Source organism: Apteryx mantelli, chromosome 5 (assembly GCF_036417845.1).
Source record: "Apteryx mantelli isolate bAptMan1 chromosome 5, bAptMan1.hap1, whole genome shotgun sequence".
Classification (NCBI taxonomy): domain Eukaryota; kingdom Metazoa; phylum Chordata; class Aves; order Apterygiformes; family Apterygidae; genus Apteryx; species Apteryx mantelli.
The window spans coordinates 88,118,566-88,131,910 of NC_089982.1; positions in this window are offsets into that span (position 1 = coordinate 88,118,566).

A 13,345-nucleotide genomic window follows, 5' to 3' on the forward strand; every position below is an offset into this window, starting at 1 on the left:
CGAGGTCTGCAGTCACCTGGTGAGTGAGCTCTGCGCTGGGGCCTGCGTCCCTGCGGCCGGATGCCCCGCGGCTCCTGCACCGCAGGGCCGCCCGGCCGTGGGTGGGCGGAGGGGCGTTGGCAGCTGGAGACGAGCTCCCACGTCCCTGCTTTTCCCCAGGCCCGAGACTGCCCCGCGCTGCTGGAGAGGCTCTTCAGCACGGCCCAGAGCTGCTGCACGGGGAGCTACCAGGCGTCGCAGGCGGCAGCCGTCATCGTCCTGGGTGAGAGGCAACACCGGGCTCTCGCGCTCCTCCCGGCTGCGTCCCCGGGTCGGGGTCAGGGTCCAGGGCCGGGGTTGGGGTTTAGGGCTAGGGCCATGTCCTGACAGCTGCGTTTCCCCGTGTGCCAGGCGTCCTCCAGGACACCGCGCCAGCCGAGTGACTCCAGCAACGGGACCTGGCGTTCCTGTTGGGAGGTATGTGATAGTGGCCGGGCTCCCGCCTCGAGGGACAGGGAGGCATCCGGAGGCCCCGTGGGTGCCGGGCCAGGGACGCTGGTGCTGAAAGCCAGCGCCCGGGGCGCCCAGGCTCCTGGCCAGGGAAGCCACCCCCGGCTGGGCTCCGTGGGGGAAACGGCTGCCAAGCACCCATGGTGCCTCTCTGTATTGTCTTTGCAGCTCAGCAGAGGCGGCAGCGTGCCGAGGCCTCCTGTGCGCAGCGGGCGGCAGCCCCGGTGCCCTGCGCTGGGGGACCCCAGCACCCCGGGGCAGGAGGGCAATAAAGCTCCGTCCACCCAGGGAAGGTGTCGGCTGTGTCTGAGCTCTCTGGAGGTCTTGCGCTGACCCCGGCCCTGCCGCCCCCAGAACATGGCCCTGGTGCCCCCCAGCCGATCCCTGCCCAGGGACGCAGCCTGGGGGGAGTAGGGACACGGGGGAGCGGAGAGACCGGGGGTGAGTGGGGGGCACTGGGGGGCAGCGGGAGGTGCCTGGGGGCTCCGGGGACACCGCAGGGCACTGGGGGGCACTGGGGTGGGACTGGGGATGAGAGGGGCCCTGGGGATCCTGGGGGAAGTGGAGGGACCATGGGGCTACGGGGGGCCCCAGGGGTCACTGGGGAGGCACCTGGGGGTGAGTGCAGACCTGGGGGCGGAGCTGCTCTCCAGGGGCGGGGCCAGGAGCATGGGGCGGGGCCAGGAGTGTGGGGTGGGGCCAGGATCGTGGGGCAGGGCTGGGAATGGGGCCAGGGCAGGGCGAGCCCCAGGGGTGAGTGTGGGCTGCCGCGGTTGGGCAGCTCGATTTGGCCCCTGGTGGCGGCTGTCCGCCCCCCTCCCTCCCTCCCTCCCTCCATAGTGACCCGGGTGCTGGGAGGGAAGCGGCGGCGGCCTCAGGTGAGGAGCGGCGGGGCTCAGCTGCGGGGCCACGCCAGGCTGGGCCAGGGAATAAAGCTCGAAGGGCCGCAGCCCAGCACCCTTGCTCCCCCAGCGCTGCCCAGGCTGCCCCAGGGCCGGGCCCTCCCCGCGGGGCCGCCCCAGCCGAGTTCCCAAGCACGGCCCGGGGCCGCCCGGGATGGGGCTGCTCCTGCAAGCCCCGCACACGGGCCAGCGGCAGGGGTAAGCTGGAGGTTGCGTCCCGAAAAGAGGGATTTGGGGGCCACATGCCAGGGCAGGCAGGAAGGGAAGTTGTGAGGTTTTGGGGCCAAAAACGGAGACTTGGGGATGCATTTTTGAGCTCAGAAACGGGGGCTTAGCCATCTGTTTTTCTGGTTGAGAACAGAGACTAAGTTCCCCGTTTTTGAGTCAAAAATGGGGACTAAAATCCTGCGTTTCTGGGGCTGCAAACACAGGCTAGTTCGAGCACTTTGAGGACCAGAAATGGAGCCTTAGTTGGCTGCCTTTGCGTCTGAAAACAGGCTAAGAAGTCCTGCATTTTGGGGGCTGGAAAGAGGGGCTTTTAGTTGGCTGCCTTTGTGGTTGCAAACAGCGAGGCCTGTGTTTTGGGGGCCTGAAGTGGAGCCTTAGTTGGCTGTTTTTGCTACTCAAAATGGAGACCAAGTCCTCTGTTTTCGGGTCCAGAAACGGAGACTGAGACGTGTTTTGGGGACTTGAAAACGGTGGCGAGGTTGACTGTTTTGGGGGCAAAAAGCAGAGGCTGCATCCTGCATCTTTGGGGCCAGAAATGGAGGCTCAATGGGCTGTTTCTGTGGCTGAAAATGGAGGCCAAGTCCTGTGGTTTGGGGTGGCTTCTCGCGCGGTTGGAGCAGCGCGGGGATGGGGGGGGGGTCCTGGGTCAGATCGGGACCGTGTCGGGCAGGGGGATCCCAGGGGCAGCGCTGGGGAGGGTCGCGGGGGGGCAGGGGCAGTGTCGGAGCTGACCCGGGGCCGGCGTCGGGAGAGTCCGGGATCGGTGTTGGGGATGGCGGGGCCGCTCCGGGCTCTGCGGCCGCTTCCGGGTCCCGGGCAGGGGGGGCGGGACGGAGAGGAACGGAAGCGCCACAGGGTCAAACCTCACTGAGCGCTGCGGCATGCAGGGAATTCTGGTCTTCCGGCACCGGGCTTCCGGGCGGCCATTTTGATCTGCAGGGCATTCTGGGAGGTGTAGTGTTCCGGCACCGAGCATCCGGGCGGCCATTTTAATATGCGGGGCCTTCTGGGAGACGTAGTCTTGCCATTATGGGCTTCTGGAGGACCGTGTTGCGCCTCTCGAGGTGGCGGCAGGTTACTCCTCTGCAGGCGGGTTCTCACTAGCTGGCTGCGTTGTTCTCTGTGGCAGGCCGGGAGCTGTAGTTCCTGTGCCTTCTCAGCCCTGCAGCAGTGGCCCTGTCTGTCTGTCCTTCCCTGAACATGCGCCGTTCACACCAGAGTCCCCGTAGGTCATCGGGGACAGTGGAATTTCCCTGTTTTTCCCTGGTACAGGGTTAGGGTTTAGGGTTATGGCCATTTAGGGTTAGCGTTAGGGTTAGGTTAGAAGGCTGGGTTTGGGTTTGGGTTAGGCCTATTTGTTGGCCGTGTAGACCCCTTAGCACCCCCCTAGTGCGCTCCGGACTACTCTTTCAGTCTTCCTGCTGCCCCAGAGCTGGATCTCGGATATCTAGACCCCTTCGGACCCCTCTTGTTCCCCCAGAACCCTTCCGGAGACCTTGGTTGTGCCCCAGAGCTGTCTTCCGGCCCTGCACAACCTCTCTTGTCCCCTCAGACCACCTCCGCACGTCTTCCTTGCTCCCCCTTTTTACTTTTTTCCCTACCTACTCCCCCTAGCACCCCTCTAGTGTCTTCCCGACTCCTCTTTGGGCCTTCCTTGTTTCCCAGAGCTGTCTCTTGCACCTCGAGACCCCTTAGGACCCTGCTAGTCCCCTCAGAATCCCTGTGGAGCCCTTCTTCATGCCCTGGAGCCCTCTGTTGGCCCTCCAGCCCCTTTAGCAGCCCTCTGTTCTGCTTTGGCTCCTCCTTTAGCCTGTTAATTTCCCTCTGCAGGCCTCTGTTGGCCCTCTAGACCCCTTAGCATCCCTCTAGTGCACTCTGGACTATTCTTTCAGCCTTTCTTTGTGCCCCACAGCCCCTTTAGCTGGGGCGGCCCTGACAGTGGGACGTGAAAAAGACGCCTTGGACTACATCCAGCCGAAGAAACGTAAACCGAAGGATCTGAGTAAATAACTGCTTGTCTAGGTCTGTTACCTCACAACACATTGCCAGAGTTTTTTTTTTTATGAACGATCCTCCTTGGTGAAGCGCCTGTTCGTTCCGTGAATATTAGTGCAAAAACGCGTACATTACTGACCCTTTAAAGCGAGTCCGTGGCGCTGGGGTAGCGTGCGTAGTGAAGCCTAAATCCCATAATAACTCCTTTTGATGTCGTTCTCTTCTACGAAAGCCCTTAGAGCAGATGAAAACATTTCTCGTCCTCTTTTGTTTGTCGAATGGACCACGATACCGAGAAAAACCTGCGGCGAAGGAGACGTAGCAGTGGGTTTCCCTAGAGAAGGTGTCTTGTGCTGTACTTGAGGGCTTACCGTGCGTTTTGTCAGAGGGTGGTGAACGGCCGCTTTCCTCTTGGGCGGCCCCTGGGGAGCAGAAAGTTGTGCCTTGGAGGCAAACTCTTTCTTGCAGCTGGCTTTGAAGAAGCTGGCTAGCCATCCAAAGTAATGACAATGCTGTGGAGTCGCTGGAAGTGCTTAAAAGAGCGTCTTTCCCTTTTAGAGAAGACAATGCGCTTTCCTTGCTAATCCCTGTAGTAACGGAGCCAGGTAAGTGGTACCTAGGTGAGCGAGCTGTTAGTCTTTCTCCCATAGGAATAGCCTTTAGGCTGTGATCGCTGCTGGAAAAGGCCGGCTATCTTAGAAACGGAACGAGCCTTTGGTGGCACTACAGGAAACAAGCTAAAAAGGTGATGGGAATAGTAATGTTTTCATGCTTTAACGTGGCAGACGTACTGTGTGCCAGCATCTCGTGCTGTTTAATAATAAAAACTGAGCAGTCTGTCAAGCAAATAGCGCGGCTTGCTTTGGCTGTTTATTTTGTTTAACAATCAGTAAAGGCAGGAGGTTGAAAGTCCTAAAGAAGACGGTTGCTTCTTGAACGGTTGCAAATTGTCCCATTGAGTAGGTGGGTGGGTTTTTTGTTTTTTTTTTTTTAGCGCAGCCTCTGCCTCTTTTTTGTCTGTGGAGTATTCTGCAACGATGTTCAAAGGAAAGCTCTGTTACTGAAGCCTCTAGGAGAAGCGGCTCGAGCACGACACGCAGCGACTCTGCGCCTCGCAGCAGGCGCTGTAAATAAGGGCGGATGAGCTGAGGCGAGGGCGGTGAAATCTCTCCAAAGGGCGGGTGGGCTCTGCGGCGGTATGCGGCGGTGGGCGGGTGCCGAGGGCGGGCGGCAGGAAGAGGGGCGGGACGGAACGCGATGGCCACGGAGCGAAGGGCACGAGGCTGAGGGAGCGGAGCGCCACCCCGGCGCCGGGCATGCCGGGAGCGGTAGTCTTCCGGCACTGGGCTTCCGGGCGGCCATGTTGCTTTTGCGCGGCATGCCGGGAGCGGTAGTCTTCCGGCACCGGGCTTCCGGGCAGCCATGTCGCTTTTGCGCGGCATGCCGGGAGCGGTAGTCTTCCGGCACCGGGCTTCCGGGCAGCCATGGCGCTTTGGCGCGGCACGCCGGGAGCGGTAGTCTTCCGCCACTGGGCTTCCGGGCGGCCCTTTTAGTCTGCACGGCATGCTGGGAGCTATAGTTTTCTGGCAGGGGTTTTCCCGGCAGCCGTTTTAGTCTGCAGGGCATGCCGGCAGGTGCAGTCTTCCCGTACTGGCCTTCTGGGAGACCATGCTGTGCCTCTCGAGGTGGCGGGAGGCGCGGTTCTCCGTCAGCGGGGTTCCCAGCAGCCGTTCGCGTTGTGCTCTGGGGCAGGCCAGCAGCTGTACTTCCAGGTGCCTGTGCCTTCTCCGCCCTGCAGCAGTGGCCCGCTGCGTGTGTGTGGTCCTTACCGGACACGTGTCGCTCGGGTGTCGAAAAAGCAGTACTGCACCGTGGCGCATGCACACGGCGGCCGGCCGTGCTCCCTGCTGCCCTCGGGTGTCCAAAAAGCGGTATTGCACCCGAAAGGGGGACGCGCATGCGCACTGCGTTCCACAGAGCTCACTGCTGCTCTCGGGTGTCCAAAAAGCGGTATTGCAGCCACAACGGGGACGCGCACGCGCACTGAGTTCCGGCGCGCACACGCTCAGTGCCGGTCGCCGTGTTCGCCGCTGCTCTCCGCCGTTTCGGTAACGGGTAAGCGAATAGAGCGTGCTCGTCGCCCCTTCGCGGTGCTCACGGAGCGGTGGCGCAGAGCGCTCCTCCTTATCGGTGCTTCCTGGCGCCGCGGGGACGGGCAGTGCCGTCTCGGAGCTGCTCCGCGGTGCTCTTTCACCGGGGCAGCACTGGAGCCTGCTCGCTGGTCCCCGCCGCTCTCGCGGCCACGGGCACGGGCAGCCTCGGGGCGCTCGCTGGGAGCCCCGGGCTGCCGCGGCGGGCTGCGGTTCGCACGCGTGAGCCGCCCGGCTGCAGCGCCGCGCCGCGAGCACGCGAGTGCGCCATTGCGGGTCTCGCCTCCCTTCGTGCTCCCCCCGCCCCTCGGGCTCCCCCGGCTCCCCCCGCCCCTCGGGCTCGGTCCAAGCCGGCGCGTGCGCAGCGGCGGGGAGCAGGGAGGGCGTTTTGGCTGGGCGGCGGCGGCGGGTGAGGGCGGAGGCGGCGTGGAGGGAAGGACGTGGGGCCCCCGGTGAGGCGAACGCGCAGGTTCGGGGGGCGCCGGGCGCCGGGCTGCGTCCTGCCCGCTGCGGCCGTCGCTGCGTGGAGGCGGCGGTGCGGGGCGAGTGGGGGGGGGGGGCGGGCTGGGGCCGGGCGGCGGGAGCGGCGGGAGCGCGGGGCAGGGTGTGCTGGAGCGCGGGTGCGACGTTGCGTTTTGCGTGTGCGGCGTTTAGGGCGCCGGTTCGTTGGCGGCGCGGGCCGGGCAGGAGCGGGGGGGCAGGCGGGCCCCGGAGCAGGGTTGCGGCGCGGCGTCGGCGGGAGGACGGCTCGTGTGGCGGCAGGCTCGGCCGAGAGCACCGGTAAGTGCCGAGAAGGTTGAAAAGCTCTGGAGCGAGCAGGCTGCAGGTGAATTTGAGTCAGGGCCGATTAGTGCAGCCCCAAGTTATTTCCTTGAGAATTGTGACCAGGCAAGCGAGAAGATGGGCAGAAGAAAGACCCTCCCAGACACCCGGAGGCCCCCCCCACCGCCAGGCACAGAGTGTGGGCGCCAGCCAACGCGGGCGCCAACTGATCGAAAGCCCTGCTGAGCCGCGCCGAGCCCTGCTCCTTGCTGTACAGCTGCCCCAAAGCCATGGGGTTGCCCAGTGCAGCACGTGGCGATGGGTCCTCCATCGCCTCTGACGTCTGCCCGGGCAGCCGTCTGCTGCACGGGCGTCTGGATGTCTCCAGCAGTGGCCCAGCAGCCTGATGCCTCCTCTTGTCTGGGACACGGGGTCCTTCACAAAAACACAAAGCGTCGCTCAAAATGCGCGCACATACAAAAACAAAGCTCATGGGAAAGAGAAAAAGAACGTGCATGAGTCGAAGCGTTTTGTTGAAAGTGAAATGCAATTTTTTCTCTTTGTTACAGAGATGGAACCCCAATGATAGCAAATGCTGACAAAGAGAAAAGATGGACAAGTGTTTTTTTTGTGATTAATATCTAAGGGACACAACGAAACAAGGCAGCAAAAATGCAGCTTAGTGGATCCTTGATAGCACCAGCAACTGCTACAGAAGGAGGTGTTCTGGCATGGGTAACTATTGATAATGACTGTTAGTTATTTCAGCCTCCTGGAAGCAGCACTGAGAACTAAGTAACCCGTTCCTACCCCGTGGATATTGTTAACTGTATCTGCCTTAGTTTTGCTTTGGTTGTTTCTATTTTGTTTTGTTATCGTGCATGCACGTATAGAAAGGGAAAGCTAGAATATTTAGTTTTTAGATTCATTGCCATGGCTGAAGCTGAAGAGACCAGAAAAACGTAAGCAAGCCGAAGTAATAAAATCAAATGGAACCAAGTGAGAGCTGTCTCCGTCGCCCCAAAAGGGAAAGCCCGTTCCTCCTGGCGAGGAAGGTTCACCGTTAATAGCGATCGGAATAACAGATGACCGACATCTAACGGAAGGTGCGTACGCGTTACAAAAAGGATGCTGCGTCCGTCCGTTTCTGTGCACGTGACTTTCTGTGTCTGTGAAGCATCGTGCTTTAAGAGCTCCAAGACAGCAAATTATTCTCTTAGGGGAACGAATGGTGGTCAGGTGGCCAGAGTTACTGAAGAGGAAGTGAGGGGGAGGGGGAAGTGTCTGAACTGTAAAATTAGAAGATTGCTTTCAGGAAGGCTCAATTAGTGCAACCCCAGGTTAATTGCCTGGCAATGGTATTTGGGGCAGCAGGAAGACAGCAGCTAGAAGAAAAGTGAAAGCCTTGCGGAATGAAGGCTCCTTCTCGTCAGTTCCAACTCCGAGCAATCTTAGGAGGATTTAATTTCCTCCGGCAGCGTTAACCTGGCTTTGCTGGTATCGGCGCACCGTGATGGAAATGACCGGAAAGGAGTCAGGAACGGAACCGGAACGAGGAAGGTGACGCTGCTTTCGCTAAACTGGAAGGAGCGGCCGTAAAATCTGCTGCCCTCAAATTCCCAGGACAAGGCAAGCCTCTTTCAGTAAAGCTTTCCGCATCTGCTGACTCCGTGGGAGCAGCACCGTTAGAAAAGAGCGGTAGGGAAAGTGGGTGCCAGTAGCAGCATCCTTCCACGCCCTTTGGGGCCACAGCAAAAACTCTCCGGCTGTGGGAAAGACTGTTTAGCAGCCATCTGGGCTGTGACCGCCTTTGAGACTTTTGCCTTTGAGAGCGCAGAGGCAATCCAGCCTGCTCAATTCCCTCTGAAGTAGCTAATGTCAGGGAAGTGAACAGACAGCAGAGTATCGTCTATCCAAGTGGCACAGCGGGCACTAATCTTAACGAGCGGGACAGGGTGGTGGTGGAGGGGGGTTACTGTGCAAGTGTTGCAAGAAGTGGCTCTTCTTGTGCGTGTCTGAAGTGACAGAGCACGGTAGTGCCAAAAATGCGGACACAGAAGGTTTCTGAAAGATTGATCTCTAGCGGCTACTTAGTCCAACTTCCCTTTCGCAGCAAACCTGACTGTTGTCATAGCTCCCAAAACAGGGGATTGGGGGAAGCGGTATTTGTGGCTTGCGTATTCTCGTTTACCTTGCTTGTGTATGTGTGTATTAGATCTGCTTTTGTGCTTAGAAACAACTTTGGGTTCTTATGATTTCCTGCAGAGTTTGAATGTTTTTTTTTGTTTTTTGCTTTATACTTTTGTAGGGCGATGGATTTTACTAAGCCTCCATCAACAAGCGCTGGCTGGCAAAGTTACGTCACGTCCTGGCAGAGACTCTTAGGCAAGACGGAGGAGTTCAGCTCCGCAGCCTGCCAGAAGAGCGTCGCCCGCGAGGGGTTGCTAGCCTGGAGTTATAGGTGCTGATGCACATGGCTCGTTCTGTCAGGCGCGAAGAGGTTTGCTTTGGTTGCTGAAATTTTAGCTTGGCTTTACACCCTGTAGTGGTGGTATTTTTGTATTTATAAATTATGTTAATGCTAGGCGTTCGGCACATCGGGGAACGACTATGCTGCCGTGAAGAACTGCGGGCTCCCGCCCTCAGCCCTTTGCAAGTTATCAGGTGTCAAGAGCGGCCAGGAGACTCCAAATGCCGGCGGAAAGGTTCTCTGCCCGGTCCTGACGAGGAGCCCTCGGCCGTAGGAGGGTCGGCCGCATCCTTACCGGACTTGCGAGTGATAAGCCGCAATTCACGGAGCAGCAGGGGAGGTGGGGGGGAATAGCGCCTGGTAGCCCGGCGGCTACGGCATTGCTGTTGCTAGCAGGGCCCCGAGGTCTGTGTGAAGCCTCAGCTGCCTGTTGGGAGCTTTATTTTGGTGTGTTTACCTGGAAAAAGCAGCGAGGGAGGCCTCAAATAAGAATTTTCGTGGCTAGGTGGGTAAGCTGTGAGCCCAGCTGTCTTTGCCTTGCTTTGCCGCTTGGTGTCGTAACAGCGACTTGGGACCCCGGAATAAAAACTGTTACAGGGCTGAAGGGAGGACCTGCATTTGCCCAGGTTGGGAAACCATCGTTAAAGCTTGGGGGGGGGCCAAGCTCCAAAAGGAGACTCTGCCGGTGACCTTGGTGGTCTGATTCATTTGCAGGCTGACGTTCTGAGGGCCGGCAAGCGGAAGAGGAGCAGCTCAGCCCGTTTGGTTGATTTCGGTGATCCTGTTTTAAGGAAGCATGTGAGTACAGAAGGGGTCTGGGAGGGTTTTTGCACAAGGCGGGAAAGAGCGAGGAAGACTGGAGAGCGTGGAGAAACTAGGTGCCGCGGGTACTGAAGCTGTGACCAGCTCCCTGTCCCTCTCATCCAGCCCCCGTTCCTCTGTCCGCTTCTCCCCCCTTCTCTTTTGCTGCCTGTCCCTCTGTCTGCCTCCCCTTTCCTTCTTTCCTCTCTTTCTTCTTCTGTCCACCTCCGTGTCCCTCTTTTTCCCCTCTTCTGCTCCCCGGTCCTCTGTGCAGCCCTCCATCCCTCTGTGTGGCCCTCGATGCCTCTCCGTCTGTTCCTTTGTGCAGCGCCCTGACCCTGGGGCCGGGTGTCTCTCCTTCTCTTTCTTTCTCCATCCATCTGCCAAGCGCTCTGTTCCCTCCTTTCTTCCGTTGTGCTCCCTGGCCCTGCGTCCGGCTGAAGGTCTGTCGTTCCTTTGTGTTTTGTCTGGTGTGGCAGGCACCAAGAGGCGGTTGGCGCTTGGCAGAGATGATCAGCAGTGCCCAGAGGGTCCCACCGATCTGCCTGGCTCGGGTCACGTGAGACCCCTCCGCAGCGACTCTGCGTGCGGAGGCGCGGGGCTGTGGATGTGCAGTGGGGGAGCACTAGTGGGCCAGGGATGCGGTGGGGGATGCGGTGGACAGCAAAGAGGCTCCTGGGGAGGGAAGGTGTCACGGAGGCAGAGAGCAGCAGAGGCTCCGAGTACTCGGGTGTTAGGACGGGTGCTCGTGGCAGGGCGCTCCGGAGCTGCTGCGGTCGTCTGTGCCGCTCGTCGGCGCGGCCCGCGGTTCCTGCGTCTTGGCCGCCTGCGTGCAGACGGGGCTGCCGCGCGGTGCAGCTCGAGTCGTGATCGCGACGCTGGCATCGAGCCCGCTTTTCTGTCAGGTCTGCCTTTATGCAAACCGGTGTCTTCCCTACGTCAGCCTTGCTCTGCTGCTCTTCCAGGAGCCTGCGCTCGCCTCTGCTTTCTGGCACGCTGTCGTGTCATAGGGCTTTCCAGCAGGGTCTGTCTGACTTGGGCCGCTTGTGTTGTCCACTAGGCAGCCTGAGCGAGTGAAGCAAAATCCTCCTCCTGGCACTGTCCCGGCCAGAGTCAGTTTCCCATCAGCTCAGTCTCTGCAGAGTTTGGAGTTTCTGGAGGCCTTAGTTTTTATCCTGCCTTGGCTGGACAGCGCTTTCTGAGGGTGTCTGTCAGTGGCAGTTTCCCTGAGGAGGATCATCTACCGAAGGTTGGAGGTGGCCAGGTGACTGAGCGAGCCTGATTGTACGTGAGGGTTGCTGTGACATCCCTGCGATGAAACGGAGCCAGAGAGGGTGAGTGAAGCAGCACAGAGGCTCAGTCATAATTGCGGAAACAATTCCAGGCTTTGGACTAGGGAGTAGTTCTAGGAGGGCTGTGCCTCTCAGTAACCGTTCTGGCCGCTTTGCAGGTGCTGAAGCATAGTCCGGCAGTCGAAGGAGCGTTGTCACAGCTGGGAGCTCTGCGGAGCTCTGCGGCCGTCCATGGAGGACGAGCTCTGACTTGCAGCGTGGACACAGCTACGTCCTGGGGCTGCACTGTATGTGAGCAGGGCTGGGAGGTGGAAGGTGGTTTTGCCCTCGGTGGTTACTGGTGTCATTGGCTGTGGCTGTTTGCCCGTGGAGCTGAGAGGACCAAAAATATTAATGGTCTGTAAGAGAGATGAATTAGTGCTTGCGGTGTTTCAGGTAGGTGCAGTGGAAGTGCAGCTTAGTGCAATCCAGTGGCGTAATTCTTGCACGTGCTCACGTTTGAATGGTGGCTAAAACCGAGCCTATAAACAGCAGCTGTAACATGATTCTGGTGCGTGTCTTGCTGTTCTGCTGCCCTTCTAAACGAAGGGGAAACTTCTTAAGCTGTGGGCAAACCCCTTGGTTTCTCTGTACTGTTCTCATGCTCATGGGTGCTTTGGTGTTTCTTGCTTAAAGCTGAGGCTTTGAAGTTTTCCACTTAAGGTTCATTGTTTAGTTTGTTGTTGAGGGTCTGTCGCTCAGGGGTTCTGCTTTGGCCCCTCCTTTGACCTTTTAGTTTCCCCCTGCAAACCTCTCTTGGCCCTCCGCTCCCCTTAGCACCCCTCTAGTGCACTCTGGACTACTCTTTCCGCCTTCTTTGTGTCCCAGAGCTGTCTTGTGGCCCTCAAGTCCCCTTAGGACCCATCTAGTCCGCTCAGGACTCCTCCTGAGGCCTTTGTTATGCCCCGGAGCCCTGCTTTGCTCCTCCAGCCCTCTCAGCGACCCTCTAGTCTGCTCGGGACCCCTCTTTTGGCCAAAATCGTGCCCCAGAGTCCTCTAGCGGCCCTCTAGACCCCCTAGGACTCCTCTAGTGCTCTCCGGACCCCTCTTTGAGTCAAAATCGTGCCCCAGAGCTCTCTTCTGGCCTTCCAGCCCCCTTTAGCACCCCTCCAGTCTCCTCAGAACCCTTCCAGCTGTCTTCCCTGTTCCCCAGAGTGATTTTTTGGCCATGGAGGCCCCTTAGGTCCCCTCTAGGGTGTTCTGGACTGCTCCTTTGGCCTTCCTTTTCCCCCAGAGCTGTCTTCTGGCCCTCCAGCCCCCTTTGGACCCCTCTCGTCCCCTCTAGTGCCCCAGACCCCCTCGCCTGGGGGTCCCTCTGCAGCCGTGCCTGGCCCCCGCCCAGCAGCCCTCTGTGAGGCGTCGGGCCCCCCCATGGGTCACAGTGGCCCCCACAGGTCACAGTGGCCCCCACGTGTCACAGTGGCCCCGCGGGTGCCCTCTCCCTCCCGGGGCCAGCGCTGGCCCAGTGGCTCGCGACTCCCACGGGAGGAGGTGCTGGTGGAGCAGTGCGTCCGTCCAGGGAGTCCTGCCGCGATGGGGGTGCTGCGAGCGCTCCGAGGTGGGTGCCGGCACCATGCTCGGCGCCCTGCCTGCTGGCACGTTGGTGGGGGTGACGGGGACCTGCCAGTGCCCGCGTTCCCGGCTCGGGGAGAGCCGAGGTCGCCCACTTGGGGCCAGCACCAAGCTGCCCCGGGCTGCTCTTCTCCAGGCTGCGCAGAGCTGGCTCCAGCGGCCTCTCCTGTCGCCCCGTGCTCCGGCTGGGGAGATGTTTGCCCCGACTCGGGGCCAAGCCCTGCGGCTGCCGGAGCGATGCAAACCCTCCGCTGCTTTCCTTCCAGGTTTCTTCACTTGTGTACGTCCCCAGTCCGGACCTGCACGTGGCGAGGACGGCGGCAGGGTGGCCGGGTCGGTTCCTGTGGCCATCGCTACCTTTGCCGCCGTGGTGACTTCTCTGTTGGACCGGCTGCAAGACGCCAAGGTGAGGCGGAGGCATCTTGCAGGGCTACGTGGGGGGTTCGAGGGCTCCTGGCAGCGCCCCGGCTTCCCCGGGTGCCGAAGGCTGATCTCGCCTGACAGCGCCCCTGCCCTGCTGCTGCGCCTCATCCCAAAATGCTGATCCTGCTGGTGGCGCTGGGCAGACGCTCCCACACACCCTCCTTTCCCGCAGGAGGTGTTGGCGTCCCCAGGGTTCGGGTTCGGGTTCGGGTCAGGAAATCC